This window comes from Anabrus simplex, chromosome 1 (assembly GCF_040414725.1).
Source record: "Anabrus simplex isolate iqAnaSimp1 chromosome 1, ASM4041472v1, whole genome shotgun sequence".
Classification (NCBI taxonomy): Eukaryota; Metazoa; Arthropoda; class Insecta; order Orthoptera; family Tettigoniidae; genus Anabrus; species Anabrus simplex.
Window position 1 is genome coordinate 1422222342 of NC_090265.1, and position 14011 is coordinate 1422236352.

The window sequence follows — 14011 nt, forward strand, 5'->3', positions numbered from 1 at the left end:
TAGCTAAATTTCTTCTTATAAACTAATGAGTTGCCGCTTAGAGCTGATGTAGTTTTTACAGGTTGCTTTCACGGAGGACACCAGAGTTGCAGAGTCATCGTAGTTTTGAAACCATTGTAGTTGATGATGATTATGTTTTCAAATGTCCATTATTTAGGTGCAGATGAGGATGGAGCTCAGAAGAGGTCAATTTCATTTCCTATTTGTTCAGTGTTATTATTTGAAGAATTACGATGTTGTCTTCTGTTATTCGATCATTTTCTTGACCTAAACGATAATGATGAGCGGAGGTTACCGATGCGTTCAAGTTGTTAGATAGATTTTTGACAAAATAAGCGATGATTTAAACATAATAACGGGATGTTGAGACATTTATTTGATTCAGTGAATAGGTGTGCCAAGCCAACAAGAATCAATGATTTTAACCATCAATTTGAAGATGAATGTGGTGAATGGTGGACTTATTTTTAAATTTTAAGCCTTCAGCATTGTGATATTGACTTTACTTTGATTATTCTGATTAATTTGAAGTTGTTATTGATGTTGTGAACGAAATGTTGACAAGAGTCAGAAGATAAGATTGTTTCCTTTTAGTAACATAACGTTCAATCAGTTCCAACATCCGTTTGTGTTTCTTTTTATTTTCCTTAGCATTGTAGCTGATATTTTAAACTTTTTTTTAAGTCATTAAACGGAAAATCCTTCCATGAAAAAATATATTTTCGGTGTTCTCATTTGATGGTGTAAGGTACGTCAAGATGATAGCCTAGATTAAGATATTAATTAGCAATCGTCTTCTCACGTCAGTCGAATCAACTTAAATCCAACCATACGATTCTGTGACCCAACTCAATGAACCTTCACGTTCCTTGATTGGAACCTCTTGTATCTGCGCGCGACACGGACCGAGGCGTAACTTTAACATCAAGAACCCTGAACTTAGAGATGCATGAAAGGTCACAATACATCTTAAAAAAGGAGAGTCTTGAAAAGTTAATGAAAGTGAAGGTCACTATAACGATTGTCTATATCAAATTACTGGAAACTCTGCCTTATCTCTTTCGACCCTGCATTCACCGGCTGCAATCTAAACTCTACTGGGTGAGTACAACACCACCTAAAGAAAAAGACCTGCACTCTATGTTCAGGGGCAAGGTGAACGTTGCCTGATACATAATACAGAATTCCCTTTTAATCTTTAGGATGAGTATACTTTGTTTTCATTGCGGATGGATCACTAAGAAATTACATTCACTTCTTTGATGGCATTATTATCTGATTAATCTCATTTTTGGTCCGTATTGACAACGGTGATCACATTCAATTTTACAAAGAATACATTTATTATTCACCTATTCAATACCTACAATACCACGTTTTGTGTTGTGATTACATAATCATAAAAGATTAAAAGTTGTGGACATGTTTTGCCCTTCTTATTGGGCATCATCAGCACTTTAGTTAATCCTAAAACAAACAATTTTTTAAAGAATGATTAAATTATTGATTATGAAAAATGAGATGAGATATATTGTGATTTTAATTTATTTCCCTTTGAATTAGTAGTTAAGAAATTTGACATGGGAAGTACGAGCACATGATAAAATTATTGTAGTATATTTTACAATATTGTCTAAAAAATTATTTGTAATAAGAAGTTTTTAAAATCGGCATGTGTCTGGAACTGAAATGGATCCTTTTCTTAGTAAAAGTCAGTAATATTTGACGCGGTCGCTGCTAAGTAGATCAGAGGATGAATATTGTTTTAAATTATACGTTCCAACTGTTGAATTTAGGTTAAGAAGAAACAAATGGAGTTTCTTCGTTGAGCTGAATTGATTTAAGATATACTCTGGCGTAATTGTTGAAACGGAGTATAAGTTGAAGTATTATCTGTGTTTGAAAGTTGTGTTGATTTTCGCATATAAGTGTAGTCTTCCAGATGTTGTAGGAATCTCGATGGAATAGAATGTTGTTAAATCAAATGCCGTGTGAGTATCTATCTTGTTTTTTAGCAGCGTTGGTCTGACTCGTGGTATTGTAGGTGTTGAATAGGTGAATAATAAATGTATACTTTGTAAAATTGAATTTGATTATTATCTGATATCACTCATAAAACATCATAACCAATGCTTTCATGTCCTATAATGACGTCATTCAAAAATGTATGCAATATTTAGTAATAAATGCATTGCAGCTAATTAACATATACAAAGATTAAACAAAAATCATTCAATGCAGAAGCTAATTAGAGGAGTTTTCCTTCCTGCACATCTCAGTACGCGATAACGATCACACTGCTTCCCGCACAAAGCACACATGCAACCCTCATTTGACGAGCGATTCTTCGTCGTAGAGCATAGTTTGAAAGGAAAACCCTGCACTGCTAGTCTTTTTGTTACGTGCCGTAACTCGTAGTTAGCTTCCTTCCATTTGTCGTTGACCATCGCTTCCGTGCTGTAGAAGTCCAGCCAGATTTCCGATTTCTTTCTGTGATGTTCGCAAAATAATCTTTGGTATGCTGGAATTGATGGGAGAGAGAAGTTTTCCCATATTTCCTCCCAAAACATCACTTCCCTAGTTAGCTCATACACCAGTCTCGAAGAGATAAATTTGGACAAACATAGGTCTCTGTTTACAATTGTTGCTTTTATCTTCACATCGTTTAAGTTTCTTACTAACAGATGCTGCCAGATACTGGAGATGCCATAGGTTATTACAGGTGCTATTTTCATTCTGAATAACACTGTCTGAAGAGATATTTTATATAAATATTCGATATCATTAATAGCTATCAATGCTGCTGGCAATATTTGTTTGATATGCACTTTGAAAGTGGGTCCTTGTATTTGTACTGTTATTCCAAGGTACGGTATCGTATTTCAATTTATTCACACTGGTTAGTGGTTCTCTATTGAAATATATCGCATCACTTGCTACATGTCTGCCACCTTTCCTAAAGGTCATAGTCATGGATTTACTTCTGTTTACACGAAGGTCATTTATTTTAGCCAATTCTACGAGCCGATCAACTGCTAACAGTCTCTTCGAGACTGGTGTATGAGCTAACTAGGGAAATGATATTTTGGGAGGAAATATGGGACAACTTCTCTCTCCCACCACTTCCAGCATACCAAAGATTATTTCGCGAACATCACAGAAAGAAATCGGAAATCTGGCTGAGGTGTGTGAGGTAATCTAGTATTAGAGGTTGGTTGGAACGCGTATACATTGTAGCAAAACGTAGGATACGGGAGCCAACATAGATAGAGGTTGCTATTGATTCTGGAAAATTAACGAGATGGGGGAACGTGGTGGCCTGTTGGAAACGAACCTTTTATAGCTATTGCTGATCCCCTCTTCCGCAGTCTTTGGAGGTGATCTGGGTGATGGAGGGTGTATCCAAAAGGATGGGTTGGGTTCGGGAGCGGAGCAAAGTTTCGTTGAGTAGGGGTGTGTGAACTGGGTTCTGTTGGATGAGAGTCTGAAAGTAGAGATTCGTGGTTGAATAGAACTGGATATTTAGGAATAGAATGAGGATGGAAGGACAGGAAGCCACACGTTAGGGTCGACAATCCATCAAACAAGCGTCTACAAACGGGTGAATTGACAATGGGAGTTTAGGCCTGAGTGAGTTGTGACAAAATCGACGTTTAAAGTCTGATTGGCCGCTGCTTGCAGGTGAGAGTCCGGCTCCATGGCTAAATGGTTAGCGTGCTGGCCTTTGGCCACAGGGGTCTCGGGTTCGATTCCCGGTAGGGTCGGGAATTTTAACCATAATTGGTTAATTTTGCTGGCACGGGGGCTGAGTGTATGTGTCGCCTTCATCATCATTTCATCCTCATCACAACGCGCAGGTCGCCTATGGGAGTCAAGTCAAAAGACCTGCATCAGGCGAGCTGAACTTGTCCTCGGACACTCCCGGCACTAAAAGTCATACGCCATTTCATTGCAGATGAGAGAGGACTAATGGTCGGTAATATGGGAATATATTGAGGAGGGTAAGTGTGGTGAAGCGAGTGATATCTTTGATGACGGGAGGAGAGAATTGTGAACGAGTGAGATCTGTAGATGGCAGTGGCATGCGGTAGTTTTGAAAAGTGTGTATGCTGTCCAAAGTAGGACGTACTAATTACCGGACGTAGGAAGTATAATTTACCGTACATCATTATATAAAGGAATGTAACCAAGCTGTAACTATGTAGAATTACCTATGTGTAATCTCATGAAAATTGAAGGACTTCTAACCAGAACGCACGGTATCATGTCAAATCTTTGGCTTTTCAGGAAACACAAAATAACTAGTGACATCACATCTATAGATTTAAAAATTGATATCATTTTTAAAGCTGCAATTAACTTATTGAGATGTATAGAAATAGTTTATTTATTCCCAATGACAATCAGTAAAAAAAGGAAAACACACGTGTCATTGTTGCGTTTTTGTCTAAAAATTGTTATTTTAATCAGTTTCCTACATCAAAGTGCACAGATTAGTAGAAATCACGTCTATTTCACGTATCACCCGTCACTATTCAGTTAGAAAACTCTTTGATCTCTTATGTATGTATCAGAAACATCTCTGTCCTGTTACACTTTTCACCCTTCAGCATAGAAGCCAACTTGAAATACCTCTGACACTATTGCAACCGTATCACGCATATTACATTGTACACATAGGCCTATCAAAAATGATAGTAACTTATTTGCTACGTTTTTGTGAGTTCTTTTATTGTCCACTGTATGCTCTACTACTAACAAAACTATGCATTAAGTCCCTCCACAAGATTTTTGGTTGATTTGAGTCTACTTGAAGGTGAAATCGAGTCGTCTCTCTTGTTTTGTGAATGTTGTGATGACATTATCATAAAATGTGTCTGTGCTTTTCAGTTGGTGCAGAACTTCCTTTTCTATAGACAGAACTGCCAACCCTGAAAGCCTCTCTTGACTCTGTGTTGACCTCTGATAAGTTTTAATCCTCCTAAGAGCTGAAAATGATCTTTCAACTGACGCTGTTGTGCTTGGAACAGTTACTATAAGTACTCCCAATTTATACACTTCAGGCAGGGTTGTATCTAATCGTTTGCTTTTCAGGGAACACACTAACTGATGAGAGTATTGACCATAAAATTCATCAAATGAATACGGCACAGTAAGTTCATTCTTCAATCGGATAAAATCAAACAAGTCTTTATAGGAGACTTTAATATTTTCAAAAGCGGAATGAGGAAAATTAGCTTTGTACGCTTCATACTTCAGAGGATCCAACAAGGAAGTAAACTGTAATTGGTTTAATGACCCAAATCGTTCGTCTAATTGTACAATAATGTAGTCAAAAATAGAGTGGTAAAGGCATTTCCTTGATATTATTGTATCTTCTTCCTGGCATTGTCGTTTAGTTGGTAGAGAGTCTCCGCCACCATGATAGACCAGAGTCTCGGCCCAAATTATGTCGCACTTATTCCTGAGGTTTAGTATCTCTCTTTTGATTTCCTGAACTTTCTGGGATCAATATAGGACGTCTAAATGCTCGGATTGAAGGATATTGAAAAGGATATCAGTGAAGGTAAAAATGTTGCCAATAAACAGTAACAAAAAGGAAGTTTCAGTGCAGGTTAGAAATTTCATGAAACCTTGTGCCCCTACTACTTTTTCACTGTCCCAGTTTGAGCTTTCATCTAAAACATTTCGAAAGAATTCAAGGAATGAAGTGCGATGTTCTTTCACTGTGTGAACAAGACGAGATGAAAAATTCCACCGTGTTGGAGCATTTCTAGGCATCCTTTTTCGGTAAATTCTTTTAGTCCATGAGATCGTTTAGAGGACTTGTGAAAAATTATTCTAATCCCGTTAAGGTCTGAAAAAATATTCTACATTCCTTGATACAGGAAAATGACTGTGACAAAATAAGATTAAGCTTGTGACTAAAGCAATTGATGAATATGGCCTTCGGAAAGAGTTCCTGTACTTTGGTTCTTAGTCCACTCGTGTGGCCGGCCATCACAGCTGCTCCGTCGAACGTTTGTGCAACCAACCTGTAGTTTAATTCAAACTCAGTAACGATGTTTTTCACATGTGCAAGCAAACCACTGTCTGTTCGATCTGCGCTAACATCAGTGAAAAAAATGAACCTTTCGTGAACTTTACCACTTTCAGAATCAACGTATCCCAGAGTGAGACAAATTCATAATGTCTGAAGTCTCGTCAAGAGGAATGGCAGCAAAAATAGCGTGTTTTATTTCTGACTTCACTTTTTCCAAAACTACATCACTGACAGCCCTTATTAAGTCATTTTGTATCCTGTTTGAAGTTCCGCGAAACACGGTCGATGTTTCTAGGTGTGTACTTAACGTCGCATCGTAGGTGGCGAGTAAGTTCAATGCACCCAAATAAGCACCTTTGTTCAAAGAATCTTCACCCTCAGAATGTCCTCGGAGTGGTAATTCGTGAGTAGCTAAAAAACACACAACATCAATCAATCGCTTGAGCACCTCTCTGTTTTTCCGAACGGTCTCATTATATTGTACAGTTCTTGCAAGCAATTGAGCATCAAGCTGAATATCAATTCTAGATTTTCCAAACGTTCTCAGCTGTAACAGTGCAGAAATGTGTGGCTGCGATTTCTCATGCTTTTGAATGGCATTGTACAAGTTACTCAGATCATCATAACCAGTGTCAGACCAAACAGTTCTTTTTCTTACAAAGAGTAAACATGGTCAGCAAAACAGTTTATTAAATTTGGAACTTCCAGCAATCCATTCTGTTTTACTGTACTGTGAAGTTTGGAAATGACGAACGTACTCTTGACTTTTGTTTTTATGCGTCCCTTTAAGGTTGGGCATATCTGGAGAAGGTTTTCCAGATTGAACAATTTCTAGTTTCTCACAGAAGCTCCTAAAACGAAACGGTTTGTCCAACAGTTGTTCAATCACACAAATAGAGTCAGACGTCGCAAATATTACGATAGTTGAAACTAATAAGAAATTACCGTATAGTTCACTAAATACTTCTACGTAAATACACAATTACGCACTCACGACACAGCACTGTCTACGTTGCATGCTATTATTATGAAAATCATTAGAACGTACACTCCTACAAACACGCCACATGGTCCACAACAAGGCTGGTACCTACTAGTAGACAAGATTTTCTCACAGCGTTATATTTAGGAAAAAGCTAATTTTCAATTCTAAAATGAACTGGATATCCGTACTTTTAAAACGTTCTTCACTCCTGTCAGTTATCACTCGCAAGAGCTGTTTCAGCAATAAGCCAAATCACAATAAATAAACGTATCATAAACCCGCACAAAGTTGTTTCACACTGCTACACCATGCGATCAAGCCGGGCAGCGTTGAGTTGTCGGCTTACCAAGCTCACTTACTGGCGCGGTTACTACGCATGCGTCACCTTGAGCTCAACGCTGGGCGAGCCAAGCGGTAGGAGTGTCGCGTACCCTCGCTAATGCAGAAATTCATACTGCAGAATACATTTACTGCATACTGCAGAAAACCGTACTGCAGCAACTGCTGTCATTTAAAAAAAGTATTGCCAACTGACAAGATAAAACTAATTGTTGCAATTTACAGTTGCATTACTGCTTACTTTGCTTCACAAGTCCAACGGGTAAGCCCGGCTTAGTCTGCATACCCACAATGCACACTACTGGTAGATGGATCCACGGCACTGACGGTGGCGATGAGTTCGGGTCAGTTGTCATGGGGAGGAGGAAAACTTACAGAGGCAAGGAAAGGTGGGAAGTGACTCATCAAACATGTTGCAGTGATGATGTTGTGTATGTTGTGTAGTGTAGTGTTGTTTTGTGTTGTGTTGTGTTGTGTTGGATCATTTCCGGGTAGGATGTTGCTGTGAACGGTGTCAACAAATAGGTGTGCGTGCAATGCAGTCTGAAGTTTTGTAGACGTTTTACTTTAGATATGATTCACAATGTAGAGATTGAGCCAGGGGTGCATTTGAGGGCTCCACCCAGTGGTGCTGGCTATAGACTGAATCACGTGTGGGCAGAATTCTTCAGTATCTTCGGTGGTGGAGACCAGCACCCGCACCATGAAGGTCAGCCCGTAGCTTTCTGAATTCGGAAAATTGTCCAGGCGGGAGCGCCATCGGTGTTAATTTCCGCCTGGATCTCAGTCTGGAATATACGGGCCGACCTCTCTGATGACACAGCTGAAGAGACTATGTCGGGTGGAGAGGGAATATTTTTTGTTTGGGCTGTGAAAGAATTTTAAATGGGTAAGTGGAGCCCGGTTTGTGGGCACCTACGGAGTTCGAAAGGCGGCTGGCGGCTTTTACATAACTGACTTTGATGATGTATCCACGGTTGGTAGGCCTGATGTCTGCGATGTCTCCGCGGCGAAAATTGAAGCGGAGAAGAGTCCGGAAAATCTTCTGACATGAGCGGAAGTTAGGAGATGTGTTCGGGAGGAGAAAACTGGACAGCTTGGGGTGATATTGGGGGAACGGGAATTGGTGACAAGGCGATGGGTTCCGGAGAAGGGTGTGCGTTGCCTTAGCAAGTGAATGCGCGTTGCTGCCTTGCTTGCGCGCGTGTCTCTTTGCGGTCTACAACAGGAAAAAAGGTTTCAATTTTCAGCAGTCCCACAGCTTCATTCACCATGCAACACTCTTTAACATACAGTACAAGTAAATTAATCAGATGTGATTTAAAAAATTAATACAGCGGCTATGTAGTGTAGGGAGGGTTGAGATCATCACCTGAAGGGCTTGGGGGTCTATTCCCGGCCAGGTTAGAAATTTTAACCTGCATATAAGGGCTGGTTCATGGTGTGGGTTACTGTAGTCACGACCTAGTTCGTGAACCATGGGAAACGGCTGAGTGGCCGAGTAAGTGGTCTTGAGTGTCGGGATACCACTTGCTATGGAATGGGAGTGGGCATCTCGGACATATTCTGAGTCATGGCCCTCCTTGTGCTCAGGCGGCTAGGACTATACAATCCATCGGAGGTCCATAACCTGTTAGAGGAGACATCCTCACTTGGACTATGTGTAAGCAGGGTTGCATCCTGCTTCATGAACTTACCGAGCTTAGAACGAACTACGTAACCTCGGACCTATGGGAGTAACGGAGTCCCACTCCCATTTGACAGGCGGGGGACTCCTTGGAAACAACTTGGCGAACGAAATGGGATTCGATGGGGAGCTATCAATATTAATCAGGCTTATGGAAGAAAGAAAGTAGAAATGGCTGAGTCAGCTAAGAGGATGAATCTGGATGTGCTAGGAGTAAGTGATATTTAAGGGGGAGATAAGGAGGAAGAGATAGGAGATTATAAAATGTACTTGACGGGGGTTAGAAAGGGAAGGGCAGAGTAAGGGGTAGGGCTGTTTATCAGGAATACCATTGCACGCAACATAGTTTCTGTTAGGCACGTAAATGAGCGAATGATGTGGGTAGATTTGTCAGTTGGAAGAATTAGGACGAGCATTGTCTCAGTGTATTCACCATGTGAGGGTGCATGTGAGGATGAAGTTCACAAATTTTATGAAGCATTGAGTGACATCGTGGTCCGGGTCAACAGCAAGGATAGAATAGTGTTAATGGGCGATTTCAATGCGAGAGTTGGAAATAGAACTCAAGGATACAAAAGGGTGATTGGTAAATGTGGGGAAGATATAGAAGCTAATGGGAATGGGAAGCGTTTGTTGGACTTTTGTGCTAGTATGGGTTTAGCAGTTATCGATACATTTAAATTTAGACATGAAATGGTGAAGTATAGTGGGAAGGCAGGGATGAAATGGCTTCATAGAGTAGTAAGATTAGCGTGGAGTGTTGGTAAGGTACCTTTAGATTGGACAAAAGCAGCAATTGCTCCTGTCTATAAGCAAGGGAACAGGAAGGATTGCAACAACTATCGAGGTATCTCATTGATTAGTATACTAGGCAAAGTATGCACTGGCATCTTCGAAGGGAAGGTGCGATCAATGGTTGAGAGGAAGTTGGATGAAAACCAGTGTGGTTTCTGACCACAGAGAGGCTGTCAGGATTAGATTTTCAGTGTACGCCAGGTAATTGAAAAATGCTACGAGAGGAATAGGCAGTTGTGTTTATGTTTCGTTGATCTAGAAAGCTTATGATAGGGTACCGAGGGAAAAGATGTTCGCCATACTGGGGGACTATGGAATTAAAGGTAGATTATTAAAAGGAATCAAAGGCATTTATGTTGACAATAGGGCTTCAGTGAGAATTGATGGTAGAATGAGTTCTTGGTTCAGGGTACGTACAGGGGTTATACAAGGGTGTTATCTTTCACCTTTGCTGTTCGTAGTTTACATGGATCATCTGCTGAAAAGTATAAAATGGTATGGAGGGATTCAATTAGCTGGAAATGTAGTAAGCAGTCTGGCCTATGCTGACGACTTGGTCTTAATGGCAGATTGTGCCGAAAGCCTGCAGTCTAATATCTTGGAACTTGAAAATGGGCGCAATGAGTATGGTATGAAAATTAGCGTCTCGAAGACTAAATTGATGTCAGTAGGTAAGAAATTCAACGGAATTGAATGTCAGATTGGTGATACAAACCTAGCACAGGTCGATAATTTCAAGTATGTAGGTTGTTTGTTCTCCCAGGATGGTAATATAGTAAGTGAGATTGAATCAAGGTGTAGTAAAGCTAATTCAGTAATCTCGCAGTTGTGATCAACAGTATTCTGTAAGAAGGAAGTCAGTTCCCAGACGAAACTATCTTTACATCGATCTGTTTTCAAACCAACGTTGCTTTACGGGAGAGAAAGCTGGGTGGATTCAGAGTATCTTATTCATAAGTTAGAACTAACAGACATGAAAGTAGCAAGGATGATTGCTGGTACAAACAGGTGGGAACAATGGCAGGAGGGTATGCGGAATGAGGGGATAAAGGCTAATTTAGGAATGAACTCAATGGATGAAGCTCTTCGCATAAATTGGCGTCGGTGTTGTGTTCGTGTGAGGCGAATGGAGGACGATAGGTTACCTAGGAGAATAATGGACTCTGCTATGGAGCGTAAGAGAAGTAGAGGGATACCATTATGACGATGGTTAGACTCAGTTTCTAACGATTTAAAGATAATAGCTGTAGAACTAAATGAGGCCGCAGCACTAGTTGCGAATAGAGGACTGTGGCGACGTTTAGTAAATTCACAGAGGCTTGCAGACTGAATGCTGAAAGGCATAACAGTCTATAATGATAACAGTACTACTTGAGCAACCGGACAGTGTGGACATGTGGTAAGGCGAGTGCAGTATAACATGATTGGTATTGAGCAATATCGTGCGGCGATCGGCGGCTGGCAGAGCAGGCAGAAGAAGGCGAAGGGAAATGAGGCGGACAGGGGAGAACTGAGGAAGATTGGCGAAGCTATACTGGCAGCAATGGTGGTAACTATGCTATTAATTATAGAGAGAGTGGAGATAAATCCAGGCCCTGACATGAGCTGGGAAGACTGGGATAGAATCAGAGGACTGATAGGAGATGCCGTAAAACATATACTGGAGAAGCACTGGTGAAGGAATTGAGAAAGGAACAAGCCAAGGGTTTTGAAGATATGAAGGTATGGATCAAAGAGCAGTGGGGAGTTACGGAAAAAAGAATAGAGGATAACGAGAGAACAACGGGAGTGCTAAAAGAGCAGGTGAAAAATCTGGAGAAGGAAGTGGCGTCCCTGAAGAATGAACTCGGACTTGTTAATCAATAAAAGACGAAGAAGTGTGTGTATATATCTATGTATTACAGGAAAATCGAAATGAAGATAAAATGAAGCTTATATATAAAGTGGTGGACCTCGTCCAAAATCAGCTGAAAACTAACTTCAGTGAAGTAGACATTGACGACTTAGAAAGAGTAGGAAAAGTGAAATGCAGGAGACCAGTGTAAGTGAAGCTGATATCAACCTTAATGGCGGACATAGTGATTAAAAAACGCTAGAAATTTACAAGGTGAAAAGATATGGATAAACAGAAACTTGGGAAGAGAAGGAGTTGAGAATAGGAAAATCTTGCGAAAGCATTTAGGCCGAGCCAGACATCAAGGCCTTAAAGCATTTATTAAGGCCCAAAGGCGGGTGGTAACGAACGATATCTAGTGGCGTGTTTGGTCCGTAGCAAAGCTAAAAGGTATGGAAGAAGAGATGAAACGAAGAGGAACGAACGAAGCGGCCAAAAGACAGACAGGAAGACGCCAAATAGGAGGGAGGAAACGTGGTAACAATGGTTGAAGCGATGAGACAAGAGAACAGTGCAGTGCAAGGTAGTGTGAGTGGAAGGTCAAATGTGCAGGTTCAGGAAGTGTTATCAGATCGTGTTCCGAAAGGAAAAGAGGTTTCATTGATTGCTGACCTCGGGGGTGACAAGAAAGAGAGAGACATTATGACTAAGAGGAGGAGCAGGAGCTTGAAAGATCTGTGGGGGGAAAAGGAATAAAGATTTAGAAGATACAGAGAGGAAGGACAACGATAAAGTGTACAAGAATGATGGAAGTGAGGTAGAAGCTGAGAACGAGAGAGTGACGAGGAGTAACAATAAAGAGGGTGGTTCAGAGGGTACGGAAAAAAGCCGTAACTAGGCTGGAAGATAGGCTTTGTTAATATTGAAGGTGTGTTGAGTAAAACGGGCAATATGCAAGTAAAAAATTTAATAGAAAGCTTTGATATTGTAGCGCTTTTGGAAACATGGCTAGAAATAGGCAGGGAGATAACTTGGGAAGGATTTACGGTGAGGCACAAGTCAGGGAAGAGATTGAGTAAAATGGGCCGTGTGCCAGGAAGAATAGTCGTGCTAAATAAAGAAGAATTGAACGAACGTATAGAGTATATTGAGAGTGGCATTGAAGGTGTGATAGGATAAGATTTAACATGGGGAGAGAGGCAGGGAGAGAGAAACATGTATGTTTGGCCTTTGCCTACTGTCACTCCAAGGAATCTCCATATGCAAATGATAACTTCTTCGAGAAGTTGTTATTGGAAATTAATATCTTTAGAGGGAGGTATGAGGAGGACGGAATATTGTTATTTGAAGACTGGAATGCCAGAATAAGCGAGCGAATCCTGAGGTATAGTAAGGAAGAAGAATCGATAGTAGGATCAGGAAGAAGTAGTAACGATAAGGTGATTAATAATTACGGTAGAAAACTTTTAGAATTCTGCGAAGTCGAGAATTTCTGCATTTTGAACGGTTATTGGGAGGGGGACAGAGAAGGAAAAATGACATATATATAACTGAACAGAGGGGGAGCGTTATAGATTTAGTAATGAGTTCAGAGGACCTGCTAGATAACATCCAAAGCATAATGGTGGAGGATTGGAACGAATCGAACCACGCCCCGGTATGGGTGAGTTTGGTAAGGAGAGAGGAAACCAAAGACGTAGAGAGGAATAGTACTATGGAGGGAGAGAATGGTTACATTAAATATATATGGACAGAGAATTCAAAAGGAGAGCTAGATGCATTTGTGGAAAAGGAGATACAGTTAAATAGAATTGGCTGGGAAAGGGCGCTGATGGAAAATAACATGGACAGAACGCTCGAGCTGTTAGAATACCCTATAAGGAGAGTGACAAGGGCAGTTGAACACAGCAGAAGAAAAACAGCAGAAGTGGATGGCTAGTATGATAGAGAATGTGAGGTTTGTAGAAGAGCAGCGCTAGGAGCATTAAAAGAGTACAGAGCAAAAGAAGGAACAAAGATCGTGAAGCATTTTGTAGATCGAGGAAAGAGTATAAGAGGAAAATTGCGGAGGAGAAGAAGAAGAATAAGTGGTTGAAGGACCAATCAGAGCTAATAAATAAGGAATGCAGTATGAATCGGACTGAAAATAATTGCGAGAGAATAAATATGATAAATAAAGGAGGGAAGGATCCAAAGAAAATGAATATTGACTATGTAAAATGGGTGACATATTTTAGCGAGCTATTAGGAGGAGGGGACGATTGGGAGTATAAGGAAAGAAGGCAGGCCGTGTGGTCTAACGTGGAAGTAAGCATCCACGAACTAGAT